We start from the raw sequence: 14,456 nt of genomic DNA, 5'->3' as shown, positions 1-14,456 counted from the left end.
AGATACCTTGATCTAAAATTTATATGTATCTATATGTGTTTTGTATTTTTTCCCAAGATTTGATGTTCTTTTGTTTTTTGATAAAGTGTAAAGGTGCTATCTTGATGAGTAGTTTGTATGATATTGAGGATTGAAGATCATAAGAAGGTAGTTTTGGGGTTGATTATTTGTTTAGTCATGTAAAGATACTCGGTATTTGTGTTTGTAGGAGGTAGTAGCTACCTCGTGGGACAGTCGAGCTAGCTACAAGTGTAAAGGAGCTAGCTTCAAGAGTAATTTGTGTGCAAGAATGCAAGAACTTATGCGCCAATTTGGTACTATATTATGTCAGGTAATCTCATTGTTTTCCCAGTGTCTTGACACCTTTTTGTCTGTCTAAAGTTAGTGTGCTACGATGGCAATAACTTTTGTTAACCTTCAAACTGTAATGGTTGTTAAATGGAATTATTTTGTATCCCCAAGTAAAACTACAGGAGAACATGAGAAAAGGTTTGAGAAAATAGTGGCATGTGATGAACTTGCATGATGGAGTGTTTTCTGATAAACATTGAAGTCCAGATAAGACTGCATTGTAGCCTCTTAACAAAAATCACAGAAGTGATGAAATGGAAAGTGTTGAAGAGATATTGATACGTTTAGGCTAGTATATTTTTGTCATTATGATTTCCTGTTACCTGTAAAAGTATACTCAGTTTAAAAATACCACACATCATTTACTCATTTTTTGGTACCGATGATGTTGTACTTTTTTAACATTTTCGTCTGAGCTACAAATCATTGTACTTGTCCTACTGTTTATTATGCGTTCTCTCATGGCTCTCCTTAGCAAGTAAGTTCGCTGATTTACCGATTGAAAGACGTCTATTGGTTGGTCTTAGAGTTCACTCTTCTCTATCTATATAACTTTCTTTAGTTTATTTCTTCTTACCATAGGAAACAAAGGTAAAAGAAAGAAGGGTAAGGTGTATGAGCACATTATGGTGATGCACCTTGTTTAAGAGAAATTGTAGTTATTAATTACTACAGTTAATTTTTTCCTACTCATTGCTTAGTCTATTTGTCAAATCACTTAGCACAAATGGGAAAACCTTTTATGGAACCCAAAGAGGTCAAGGGTCTTGGATTAGATGATTACTATGTGGTAAAGAGTTTGAATTTTCACATCGGTTTGCTTATTATATCTATGATGTTCTTAGGAATCCTATGTTCCTTCTATTTTTGCTATTATATCATGGAATTTTTTAGGTTAGTTAGAAGCCTATAGACTTTGGTACGATCAAAAACAAGATGGAAGCAAAGGATGGTTCTGGATATAAGCATGTTTGAGAGATATGTGCAGATGTTAGGCTAATATTTAAGAATTTAATGAAATACAATGAGGAAAGGGATGATGTTCATGTAATAGGAAAAACTTTTTGGGAAAATTTGAGGATAAATGGTTGCAGCTTTTACCCAAAGTTGTTGAAGAGGTACAACTCATCTATAGTCTTTTTTTTAGTATCTGATGGAATTTATAAATTAATTGAATCATTTTCCTCTAGGCTATTTAATATGCTCAAATGTGATTAGGGTACTAAATTTTTTATTTTTAAGTAAATGATTGGGACACTAATGTATAGTACTACTGCTTGTAGGAAAAACGGCAGAAGAAAGAGGAAGCAGAGGCCCAACAGGATATGCAGCTCACTCAACAAGATGCTCATGCCAAAATGGCTAAAGATTTAAGTATTGAGGTAGTCACGGCTCAAATTCTTTTACACAAGCATAAAATTTTAGTCATATTTGCCAGACTATTTATGGCTTTCATCATCATACATATTAAATTTAGCCCGCTCTGGATAATAACTTATACCTAATATTTGCATTGCAGCTTGATGAGGTGGACATGCAACTGTAAGAACTCAGGGAAATGGTGCTTTAGAAATGTAGGTTAGAGCCTTAACAAATAACTCTTATTGGTTATTAGTTGTGCATTTATTAATTTTGAAGTAGCTGATGGATTTATAAATATACCTTGTACTTTGTCCGTTCTTTCATTTAATGGGGCTACCAGATAATTTTTAGAAGTACTCCACATATTACCTAAAATATCCCATATATGATATGCATTTAAGAGAAAACAATTCAAATAGTATAAGAAAGATCGACCATATGACCTTTTTCCAATTGTAGATAGATGAATAAGTACTGACTAGTAAATGAAAGTCAATAGTTATTGGTCCTACTCGTGATATGGGTTTCACAATGAAGCTTTTTTTTTTACCTCCTGGTTTAGGTCTGTTTACTTATGTGAAAGGTAAAATTAATATGTTTGACATTAATGGGGTGATCTGGTGCCAACTCTGTAGTAATAGTCCTCAGAATGATTTTTTCTCCATGGTCCTTTACAAGATCTAAAATAAAAATAGAAGTACCTCAGGCTATTTGGTGGACAGTCTGGCTTGAAATAAATAGCAGATTTTTTAAGACAATAGGGGTAACATTCTTAGCCTTAAACTTTGATGTAACTTTTTTATGCAAAACGGTCGTTGTATGATATATAGATGCTATACTAGACACGGTAGAGAATTTGCACTTATTGTAATTATGCCTAATGCACTGACTTACTTCAAGTTTTCATAGTATTAAAGAAAGTTCAAAGGGCTAACAGTGGAAGTTAGATTGTCAGTGAATTTAGAATTAAAGGCAGAACACTAAATTACAAGACAGGAAATACTCTAAGTGCAATTTGGGCCAATTAGTCGAGGATAATGCAAGAACTTATGCGCCAATTTGGTAGTATATTACGTCAAGTAATCTCATTGTTTTCCCAGTATCTTGACACATTTTTGTTTGTCTAAAGTTAGTGTGCTATGATAGTAGTAACTTTTGTTAACCTTAAAACTCTAACGGTTGTTAAATGGAATTATTTTGTATCCCCAAGTAAAACTTCAAGAGAACATGAGAAAAGGTTTGAGAAAATAGTGGCATCCTTTTATTTTTTTCATCGATTAAAAATAGTGTATTCCTATATAGTGGAGATGGTACTACTGGGTTGCCCCATTTCCTGGACTTTGTATGGCTTTCTTGTACCATAATTTGGAGACGCGCAAACTAAACTTAGCGATGATGAAACTGTGGAACAATTCTTGAGACATTACTTCAGGTTCAAACATGAGTTTCTTGGAGTAGTTGTAGTTGTGACAGTTGCATATGTTGTTATTTTTGCCTTCGCATTTTCTTTAGGTATTGAGGTATTCAACTTCCATAGAAGATAGAAGAGTTTACCTGTTGAAGATTCAAGAGCAGAACTAAATATAAAGAGAGATTGATGAAGTTTATATATTTTTTGCTTTTCTGAATCCCATGTGCTTATGTAAGAAATAATATTGGTTTGTTAATGTTTAAATGAAAATATAGCAGAAAATTTGTCCATGGTAAACATTTCTACTAGTTACTCTCAGATTCCTTTGATCCTTGGCGTAACTAGTTAAGTTGTTTTCATGTGACCATGAGGTCATGGGTTTAAGTGGTGCAGACAACCTTTTGTAGAAATGCAGGGGTAAGGCAGCGTAAAATGGACCCTAGTGGCCAGGTCATTTCTCGGACCCTGCATATAATGGGAGCTTTAGTGCACCGGACTGCCCTAGATTTCACTTATAAGTTAGAAAGCAACTTTACCAGTTAAATGACTTTTATCAATTTTTTAAAAGGAGGAATATAATACCAAGACTTTCCTAGTTTGATTAACTAAGCAAAATAATAATTATAATAACAACAACAAATAATAATAATAATAATAATTATTATTATTATTATTGTTATATGTAGGAGCTGGAAAAACAATGTTGATGGATGTATTGGCTGGAAGAAAAACAAGAGGATATATCGAGGGTGACATTAAGATTTCGGGCTATCCTAAGAAGCAATACACATTTGCATGTATATCTTGATACTATAAGAAGAATGACATCCACTCAACTTATGTTATAGTTTATGAGTCATTAGTATACTTCGGTTGGTTGCGTTTACCCTATGATGTTGACAAAAAGATTAGAAAGGTTAGTTCTTATGAAATTTTTTTCTCCATAAATCTCACTCCAACAACAACATATCCAATATAATCTGCGAAGGGTAGCCTGTACGTAGACCTAACCCCTACCTTAAAAGTAGAGAGATTGTTTCCTATATAACCGTTTGCTCAAGGGAAAAAATAGGTTAAATAGACCATAAAAAAAGTAATAGAAGTACGAGAATAGTATATAGTAATCGGAGGGTATCTACAACAAAATAATATGATAGTTGCAATATAAGACAATAAGTAATAACAGAAATCAAAGGATTAGACTACAACTACCAGTATGGACGAATAACATGACAATGCACCGCTACCACTAAGATCAGTCTTAGTTGGTTTGCTAGGGGTCAATGGTTTCTCAACTGAGCAATGCAAAAGCTTGACCATTGCAGTGCAGCTAGTTGCTAAACTCTCTATCATTTTCATTGTTGAACCAAACTCAGGACTAGATGCTCTGGCTGCTGCAATTGTTATGAGAACTATTAGAAACACTATCGACCGAGGAAGAACCATTGTCCGTACCATCCATCATCCTATTATCGACATTTTTAAGCCATTGATGAGGTGAATTTGATATTTTTTAACTCAATCAAGTTGTTCATTATTTTTCCTAGATTTTGTCATTGAGTACTGATATAAACACCACTTTGCAGCTTTTTCTAACGAAACAAGGAGGACAAAAGATATATGTTAGTCTATTGGGTTGCTATTCTTGCCATTTGATCAAATACTTTGAAGTAAGTTGTTGAAGTGAAAGATACCTTATCTTTATAGAGTTGATACGATCAAATAATACTAAGATGAGTCTTGTTTTTTGTTTAGCCAATTCCTGGGGTAAGTAAAATAAAAGATGGCTACTATCTAGCAACTTGGATGTTAGAAAAGACAACCTCATCTTAGGAAATGATGTTAGGGGTTGATTTTTGCTAATTTATACAAGAAATCACACCTTTACAGAAGGAAAAAATCATTGATAGCGAGCTCAGCATGCCTTGTACTGGTACACAATAACTGTATTTTGATAGTTAATATTCACAGCCATTTTGGACCCAATGTATAGCTTGTGTTTGGAAACGACACTGGTTATACTGGCATAATACACCTTATACTGTATTTAGATTTCTCTTCACAACCTTCATTGCCTTGGTTTTTGGGATAATTTTCTGGGATCTTGATACTAAAGAGCATGTCCAAAATACTTGACAAAACAAGTGGAAAATACTTTGAATTCTTAATGCTAAAATTCAATTTATTTCTTTTTTATTTTTTCACTTATAGGGTAAGAGACAAGATCTATTTAATGTTATGGGGTCCATGTATGCTACTCTTATTTCCTTGGCATACATAATTCAGCAGTAGTACAGTCTGTTATGGCCATTGAACGTACAGTATTCTATAGAGAAAGTGTTGTTGGAATGTTTTTTGCCTTACCTTACACCTTTGGACAGGTAAGGATAGAGTTTAATTTCTTATAAGCCAATTTCATATTAAAAGAAGTCTACATTACCTATAAAAATGATTCTATTTACTTGCAGGTTTTCATTGAAATCCCGTATGTATTTGTATAATCTGTTTTATTTGATGTCATTGTCTACGCTATGATCGAATTCAAATGGACAACTGCTAAGTTTTTTCAATATGTTCTGCACCCCACCTCTCTTTTTGGTTGTTTTTCTGGAAATTTCTTGCATTTATTATACATATACCTATTTCTTAGATACAAATGATTTCAAAGCTTTAACAGAATGTGAAATTTTCTTAAGGAATAAAGCTTCAGTTATAATCTTTATTCTTTACTCCTAAAACATGGTGATGGTTTTAGGATTTCTGATGTAAACTATGTCTAAAGTTTTACCATTTTACCATTCTTAATCACTGTACATGTGTTCATTTTTGTTACAAAATCCTCCATCTTTACACTTGACAAATAAATAGTTTCTTACTTTAATAATGTTTGGATTATTACAGGTAGAAAGACTGAGCAGGGTAAGGCATCTAAACTTTGTTACACTGATGGGGATTTTCTCAGAGTCTAGGTCCCTTGCTGATGAATTCCTCGAAAATAGAAACCTTGAAGATCACCTTGCTTGCTACAAAAAATCCCTCTCTCTTCATTAGCAACATCGAATAAGAATTGTTATGGAGATATGCTATGCTCTAATCTTTGTTCATACCAATGATCCTTGCATTGTCCATGGGAACTTGAGACCTAAAAATATTATCCTTGATGCTAAATTTGTTAGCAAAATAAGTAATTTTGGATTCTATCTCTTGATTTCCCAGATTGAGAATTCCAATTATGATGACCCGGAGGCTTCCATCTATGTGGACCTAAGTGTGTTGACAAGGGACCACTTATTGTAGAATCTGATGTTTACTCATTTGGCATCATACTTTTATGACTTTTGAGTGCAAAACCAGCTTCAGGTATAGTGAGGAACGTCTAAGTGTGCTTTGGAAACTGGGAACTTGGTTTCAGTTTTGGACTCTTCAGCTGGTGATTGGCCAATTGATCAAGCAGAACTGTTAGCTTATCTAGCACTGAGGAGCTATGAGAAAGATCCTTTAAATCAGCCTAATATGCTCTCAGAAGTTTGGCCAATAATTAAGCTAATGAGAGATATATGCACATCAGACTCAGATTTAAATACTTTATCTCAGGGTTCCAAGAGTCAAAAAAATTCCTTCTTATTTTGTTTGACCTACTTTTCAGGTCAGCGTAAGATATATGATTTGTTTTCTTTTGGTTCAAAATTCTATATGATTTCAAATACACTCTTTCACCTTCTAAATTGAGATATAGGAATTGTCCGTGTGAGATGATCAGTTTTGTGATCAATGCTTGTCTTGTGTGAGAATATATGGTATAGCTATGAAATCCTCAATCTTATTTGTTGATGGATCATTAAATATAAAGACATAAAATCACTTTCATCTATTTGTTGAGAGAATTTAAGTTGCACTGAGAAACTAGGATCATAATGTATTACTTCTTTTCAAGCGGTATAAACAATGAATACTTCTACATGAAATAATAAAGTGGCCCATATAACCCAACTAGTATAAGATAATATCATGAATCAAGTTGTTAACTTTACCTTTATCAAAAGAAAAATCAAGATGTACATATGGTAGCTGATACTTTGTATTTGGTGTACTGTGTGTATCCTGTATGATTGATGCTTTAATATTTGATGTGAACACTTTCAGGATGTCATGAAAGATCCACATATAGCAGCGGATGCTTATACATATGAAGGCACTGCAATAAAAGGATGGATGTATAGTGGACATGATAATTCTCCGGCAACAAACCTCAAGCTCGATACATGTGATTTGATTCCCAATTATCCTCGTTATTGCACAATTCAGGAATGGTAGTAGAAGTCCTGAAATTCATTCAGGACTATAATGCCTTCTACAAACAAAAATAGCTTCAGAGATAATACTATATACTGATAGAGAAAGTTAGTCATGTCTCGTGGTAGTTCCATCGATTTAATACTTGGATTTGACTTATTTTAACTTGTCAGGTAAGTATATAAGTGTTACTACAATACAGGGATGTACAGATTTTATCACTATGTATACTAGATTTGATTCTCGATAGCAATTTGATATAAATTAATGAAATTTAATATTTTATGATATATACTAGGCTCATTTGTTGTCAATTAGAGACTAGAAATATTGCTCATCTTAAAATGTTTATCTATGACAAGAGGTGTTGCTAGTCTTTAAAGGTTGATCTAGGACAAGAATATCGCTCATCTTTAAAAGTTGGTCTATGACCAGGATATTGCTCGTCCTTAAGGGTTGATCTGGGAAAAGAATTTTGCTCATTGCTAAAGGATATTTGGGACGAGAAATACATTCACAAAAACATAACTACAATGAGGTAGTTAGTCTATTTGAGACAAGAAATACAGTCGCTAAAAGATAATATGACAAGGTAGTTAGTCTATTTGGGACGAGATTGTTCATCGCAAAAGAATAAATAAGACCAGGTAGTTAGTCGACTGGAACAAGATATGCCATCCTAAAAGGCTATTACGACCTATTTTTTTGCCTTCGTAAAAGGATTTTAAGGACCGTTTTATTGGACTCATCACTAATGACCTTTAGTGGCGGAGCCTGTTATGACGGGAAACGACCAGATTTTTCGGTCCTAAAAAAACAATTGGGACAAGATTTGGACTTTTTGGGACCATATTTTCCTTCCTTATTGACTGTTTTTCTTGTAGTGACTGTTGGGATAATATTGATACCCAGCAAGGTCGAAAGATACTATTGCGATGATGTTTATACCTGGAAAGGATAAAGTATATATTGATGATATGTTGAGATTCGGCAAGGCCGGAGGTTGACTACAATGATGATGGCCTGGATAAGGATAATTATGCTGAGTTGTGATATTAATTGTATAATTTACATTCATTCCTGCATGCACATAGCCTATCACCAGTATGTTTATCAGTCGATATGGGATGGTTGCATAGATATGGTAAAGAATATGCCTTGTATTATTGTATGTTAATTAAACTTTCTGAGCCTAGGGTAATGGAGGTATGCTTAGGCTTTGCTATGTATTTGGTTTTCTGAAGTAGTCGATTATTCACGTTGTTATTGATATTGTTTTTATTATTGTTATGATCATTAGTATATATAGCTTATGATATATTGGTCTTTGATTCGGTATTGGGATTTGAGGTATGTATTCGGCCTCTCATAACTTATGATTTCATGATTATTTCATATCTAGCAATATAGATTAGAAACTCTGAGTATGATAGTATTTAAATCCTGATTCTATTACAATGAGTTCTCAAAATTAGAATAGGATAATATAGGTTTTACTTTGAGATGACCTCACGTTTATATATATATACATACATATATATATATATATAGCTATGTGAAGTTATGATAATATAGTATATCCCTTCCTTTGTATTTCATGTTGTATAGTCAGTTCTTTGCCTTGTATATTACTATATATATTTTTCTTTTGCTCTTTATTCATATGTTGACCTTATATATATAGTATAGCATTGGCATATTTTTAATGTAGCTATAATAGGATAGTTCACCCTGATACTTCCTTAGTTTTATAATGTTAAACTCTTGGACATGAATAGGGTAGCTGTTATTTATTATCTCATTGACTTTTTATGTGATTTTTGGACTTTTTGCTGTAGTTTTCTTTTTGTTTATATGTTGTATATATCTGCTTTATCTTTAGAGCTCAGTTGGCAGTAGCCTACTTAGTACCATTTGTTTGTTACTCATACTACACTTCTATAGCCTGCAAATCATAGTACGGGTTATCATTGTTGATATGAGTCTGTGGCTATTTTTTTTCCTAGATGGAGTATTACATTGGTTAGTTCCCAGCTTAAGTTCCATTTCTATGAGTGGCTAAAGTTTTTGCCTTTACTGGTGTGGTTTTTAGCCTTGAGAAGTTTTGAGTATGTTTGGATAGGTCATGCCCTCTAGCGGATATGGAGTAGGTTATATGCATTTTATCGAGTTATTTTTCCTTATGCATGACACCTATTTTGCAACTATGTTTCATTCCTTCCAGTTGATATGGAGTTGGTTACTTGAGTTATAAGTTAGTGGTTATCTCTGTAGGTGATTTTACTCTCCAAATATTTCTAGACTATCGCTTGGTATGGATTATCTCGAATATATCAAATTTTGGATACTAGAGTCTATTTGAGATTGTTGACATTGATATAGCCTTATTGGTTAAGTTTTGGATTTTGATTCCTTGGAACGGTGATTTGGAAGTATGATAGATTTGGTGCATTAATGCTTACCTATTTTTAGTTTTGATTTAGGTATTTGATATTGAGCAATTCAGCCTTGTTATTGAGATTTCAACTCGGTGGTGTAGAGCTATCGTACAACCTTAGTTTTGGACTTCTTTAAGTTTAGATTTCCTTTATAGGCTGGTTGAACATACTTCGTGGTTTCCTATTCAGTTTTCTAGACTTTGGATGGATTATAGTTGATAAGTGTTTAGATGATAACCCATGGGCCTCATATTGGTTATTTTAGTTTTGACCTTAAGTTATAGTTTTTTTAGGAATTTTGGATGATTAACTCAGCGAGATTAATATTCTCAAGTTGGATTCAGTATGTATTCATTCTTAGTGGATGTCACATCCTGGAGTGTAATATTAAGTGATAAGTAGTTATACCTTGGATTTTGAGATTTCAGTTTGATTTTCATCCGAATTGGTTACAATATTAGCATAGACTGTATTTCATGATTATCTCCATTTGTATTCCTAGATAATGCCTTATCAGCTTATTCTTAATTTTTCCTTATGGACTTTCAGTGGATCAGCTTCATTTCTTTGAGTTCTCCATAATGAGATTCTATGGACGAGACTCAAGTGATTTTCCCCCTAGCTTGGAGTAGATAAAAGGTTCAAAGGGGTAAAGAAAGGTTAATTTTAGATTTAGAGCCAATTTTATGACTCAAGTCTTGGTTTGCTTTTGACATAGATGAGCCTTTGTTGATTATGTGGAGGTAGATATAGTATCAGTGTGTTGTGGTTCATTCTATACTTATAAACTTTTTTGGTTCAGTTGGAGGCCAGTTAGCGGTCAAAGTTGAGTTTTGGATATTTTGGAAGTAGAATGGGAGTGTTGGTTGAAAAAAGGATACCTGTGGTGAAATTCCTTATAGGTGTTTTCTCTCTGCAGAGGTTATCTAGGAAGTCATGCTTGGAGCATGCAGGCCCAATACCTCATCTTTTATTGATTTTGAGATTCTTTCTATTCGTTGACTTTGGGGGATAAAAGTTCTTTGAGTAGTGGAATTGTAATTACCCTTCAGGTTATTTTCCATATTTATGCTTATCTTTATCGTTTGAGCTTCTCCATAGGTTTCCAAAGTCATTTATGACTTGCTGGGAGCGATGGTTTGGCTATTGAGTAGTTCATTTGTTTTTTAGAGGCAATTCTTGATTTTGAAGTATTCGTTGGTTCCAAATGGACACTGGGCTAAAACTTCAGTGAAACAATCTTGGATGCAAATTTTGACTTCACTAGTATATTCGAAATATCGATGTTAGTCTAGGTAGATCTTTGGTTTAGGTCCCAATATATCGGAGCTTATTTCAACCTATTGGTTGGAAAGTTAAAAATTAGAAAGAATAGTTGTGGGATCGATTTTTGTCAAAACAATCTAGGATTTAAAATCCAACATTGCCATCACATCCAAAACATCAATTTTAGGCTAGGGAGACTATTGGTTCAGGTCCTAAGGTATCCGAACTTATTTTGGGCTATTGAGCAAATTTTATGAAAAGTGATAAAACTATAGGTGTGGGCCCCACTTTTTGCCTTAACGATCTTCGATGAATGTTTAGATGATTCCAATGGATTTTAAATTTTGTTTACACTTCAAATTCACTATAGGATCCTATTCTTTGGATTCTAGAAGAGTTTTGAGGGTCAAAAATGTTTTTTGAGTTTGTTGTCATCTGGTGCAACCGCGATCACAACCAAGGGTATGCGATTGCGAGTAGCATGATCGCGCCCTATAGGACCGCAATTGCGACATCTGAGTACCTATAGGGGCTATACAAAATCCCCAAGATGCATTTGGGGAATTTCACCTCTACCATTTAGACTTAGAAACCTAAAAATGAGTGTAATAACTCTAAATTGGTCATGAGAGGTGCCTTGGAATCTTAATTATCATCATGTATCATAATTATCTTCAAGATTAAGGTAAGAATTTCTTGAATTCATTCTTGAATTTCTTAGTTTGGACCCAAAACCCTAATTTAGCTTAAGGCTTGATTATAGTCCAAAGTATGTTTAGTCTTCACCCATTCTTTGAGGGTTATCATTCCTTATTCATATGTGAACATTGGGTTGGTATCAAAAACTCATTTTTTGTATGTACAACCCACTTGATGTTTGGTGTTGTTTTTAGATCCAAAGCAAAATTGTGCAATATGGGTATTATTAGACTCGTATTGATGAATAGATTATGGTTTTGATAGTGTGATAGCATTTTGAGGATTGTAAAGTGCAGACAAGCATATGGTGCATTAAGTGAGGTTTTGTGTTTTCTCCTTGAGGTAGGCTTCTTTTGACTTTTCTTCATAGATGATGTATGATATATATTCCATGTGAATATTGATGTTAGGCTTGATTATAAGTAGGATAACTTAGCCATGATTATTGATGTTTTAGGGAAAAGATGAGGGTTTTGGACCCATAAGATGGCATGTTTATAAACCTTTTGTATCCTATTGCCTTCCCTCTTTAGTTTAGATTAGTTATAGCATGTATATGATATAATGAAACTTTTTGAATATGGCTTTAGCATTTGAAGCATGATTTGCATATTTAGGCTTATTGGGTTTGTATGGTAGTCTTGGAACTGTAAGTTGGGTGGAGTTGATAGGAGTACCCTTGTTTCTAATCAAAGTTGCTATCTTAGACTTGAATATGGCTTACTTTACACCTAGAAGATGAACTAGATACCTTAGCCTAGTTTTGGGCATAGTGTTCCTAATTAAGGAAATTGTGGATTAGAAATGGGATCAGTCAGTCCAGTTAGGCCTAAGATTGTGTTAAGTCTTGTGAACTTAGTGTGGATTTTTGACATAGATGAGGCTAGTAAACCTTAGAATAAGGTTACTTCATAACTTGGTAATTTTTATTGATGTTCCCAGATTTTGGCTTTTGAGTTATGGTTATGATACTCCTTGTGGAAGTGATATTGGGCATTTAGGGATGATATTCCTCCTATGTACGTTATGTAGCCTATAGAGATGCTATTTCCTCTTACACTTGATGATTGACCTATAGAGATGCTATTTCCTCTAAGACTTGATGATTAGCCTAGAGAGATGCTATTATGTCTGACTTGATTGTCCTATAGAGTTGTTATTTCCTTTAGTAATGATTGTTGGAATTATAGAGACGATGTTCCTCTTAGATATGTAAATTATCCTATATAAATGATATTTCTTTAGTCATGATGTCTGACCTATTGATATATGTTATCCTATAGACGATTACATGTCTATTTATATTATGCCTCCTATATGTGAGATGCCTCTTGTGTTAGAGATGATTACATTTCTATCTATATTATGCCTACTAGATGTGAGATTTCTCTTGTGTGGGAGATGATTGCAGTCTTATTAATATTATTCCTCTTATATGTGAGATACCTCCTATATATGAGATAATTAGAGATATGCGATGACTTATAAATTTGATCATCGATATAAGTCCCGAATATGTGAATGGGCCTAAGGATGTGATTATGATATTATGATTATTTCTAATCAATTAATGGGCCAAGGGCCATGTTATGATTTGATTCAATAGTCGAGAAGAGTTTATCATTATAAATGATGTAATTACAGTTTATGAATATGTATATGTTTGTATACACAAATCTTCGGTATGGGATGAAAAAAATGCGATATGATGCTTACTATTCCATTTATTGAATAGAGGTGATGGCATGCATATATTTGGTACATTCATGATTATTATATCGGTAATTGATGTGATTCTAGTTGAAATACGATCTTATAACTATTCTTATTAACTAAGGGTTAAGTTAAGTGGTAGCTAGATATCTTTGGTTGCTATAGTACTTGATGGCTAGAAATCTAATGTACTAGTTAATGAACCTTGCTTAGTTGAGATATGGTAACTAGCAATGATTCTTACGTGGCTAATAATGATGTTGAATAGTTTATAAATGAGGATTAGTTGGTAGATGATGGTTAGTTAATGAAGGATGTTAGTTAATAAAGAATGGTTGGATGATAAATGGTAAATTATAGACTATTAATGATTAATGGATATAGTATGATTAGTTGATAATAATGAATGGTGGATAAACGGTGGTTTTCATCAAGTGATAAACCTTGACAAGATTTTAGAAGTTGTCTATTTAATAAATAGTGGTTAGTTGCTATCCCATGAGTAATGATCATGTTTAGTCTATTAACTAGAGGTTATGTGATGGCTAGTGAACTAGTGATTCAATTATGATAAGTGTTGGTTAAAAAATATTGAGTAGTTAGGAAGTATTGACTATATAGATATTCTATGGTAATATGTCTATATTTATGCATATTTTAAGGTATCTGATTTGGTTATGGTTATTGAAATGATATTGGTACCCAGCAAGGCCGGAGAATACTATAGTGATGATATTGATACCCGATAAAGCTGGAGGATACTATTATGATACTATTGATACCCTACAAGGCCAGCGGATATTGTTGTGATGATATTAATTACCGGCAAGTCCAGAGGATACTATTGTGATGATGTAGATAACCGGCAAGGTCGGGGGATAAATTGATGTATGTTTAGATTCGATAAGGCTAGAGGTTGACTA

The 14,456-nt window shown here is 33.5% G+C and overlaps 1 pseudogene; it reads left to right on the top strand.

Annotated features, from left to right (window-relative positions):
- The first annotated feature begins 1,078 nt into the window (after positions 1-1,078).
- On the top strand, positions 1,079-7,438 carry LOC107846429 (annotated as a pseudogene).
- The last annotated feature ends 7,018 nt before the right edge of the window (positions 7,439-14,456 follow it).

Source organism: Capsicum annuum, chromosome 11, assembly GCF_002878395.1.
Source record: "Capsicum annuum cultivar UCD-10X-F1 chromosome 11, UCD10Xv1.1, whole genome shotgun sequence".
Classification (NCBI taxonomy): domain Eukaryota; kingdom Viridiplantae; phylum Streptophyta; class Magnoliopsida; order Solanales; family Solanaceae; genus Capsicum; species Capsicum annuum.
Note: the sequence above shows the minus strand (reverse complement) of the source record. Positions and strands in the feature narration are given on the sequence as shown.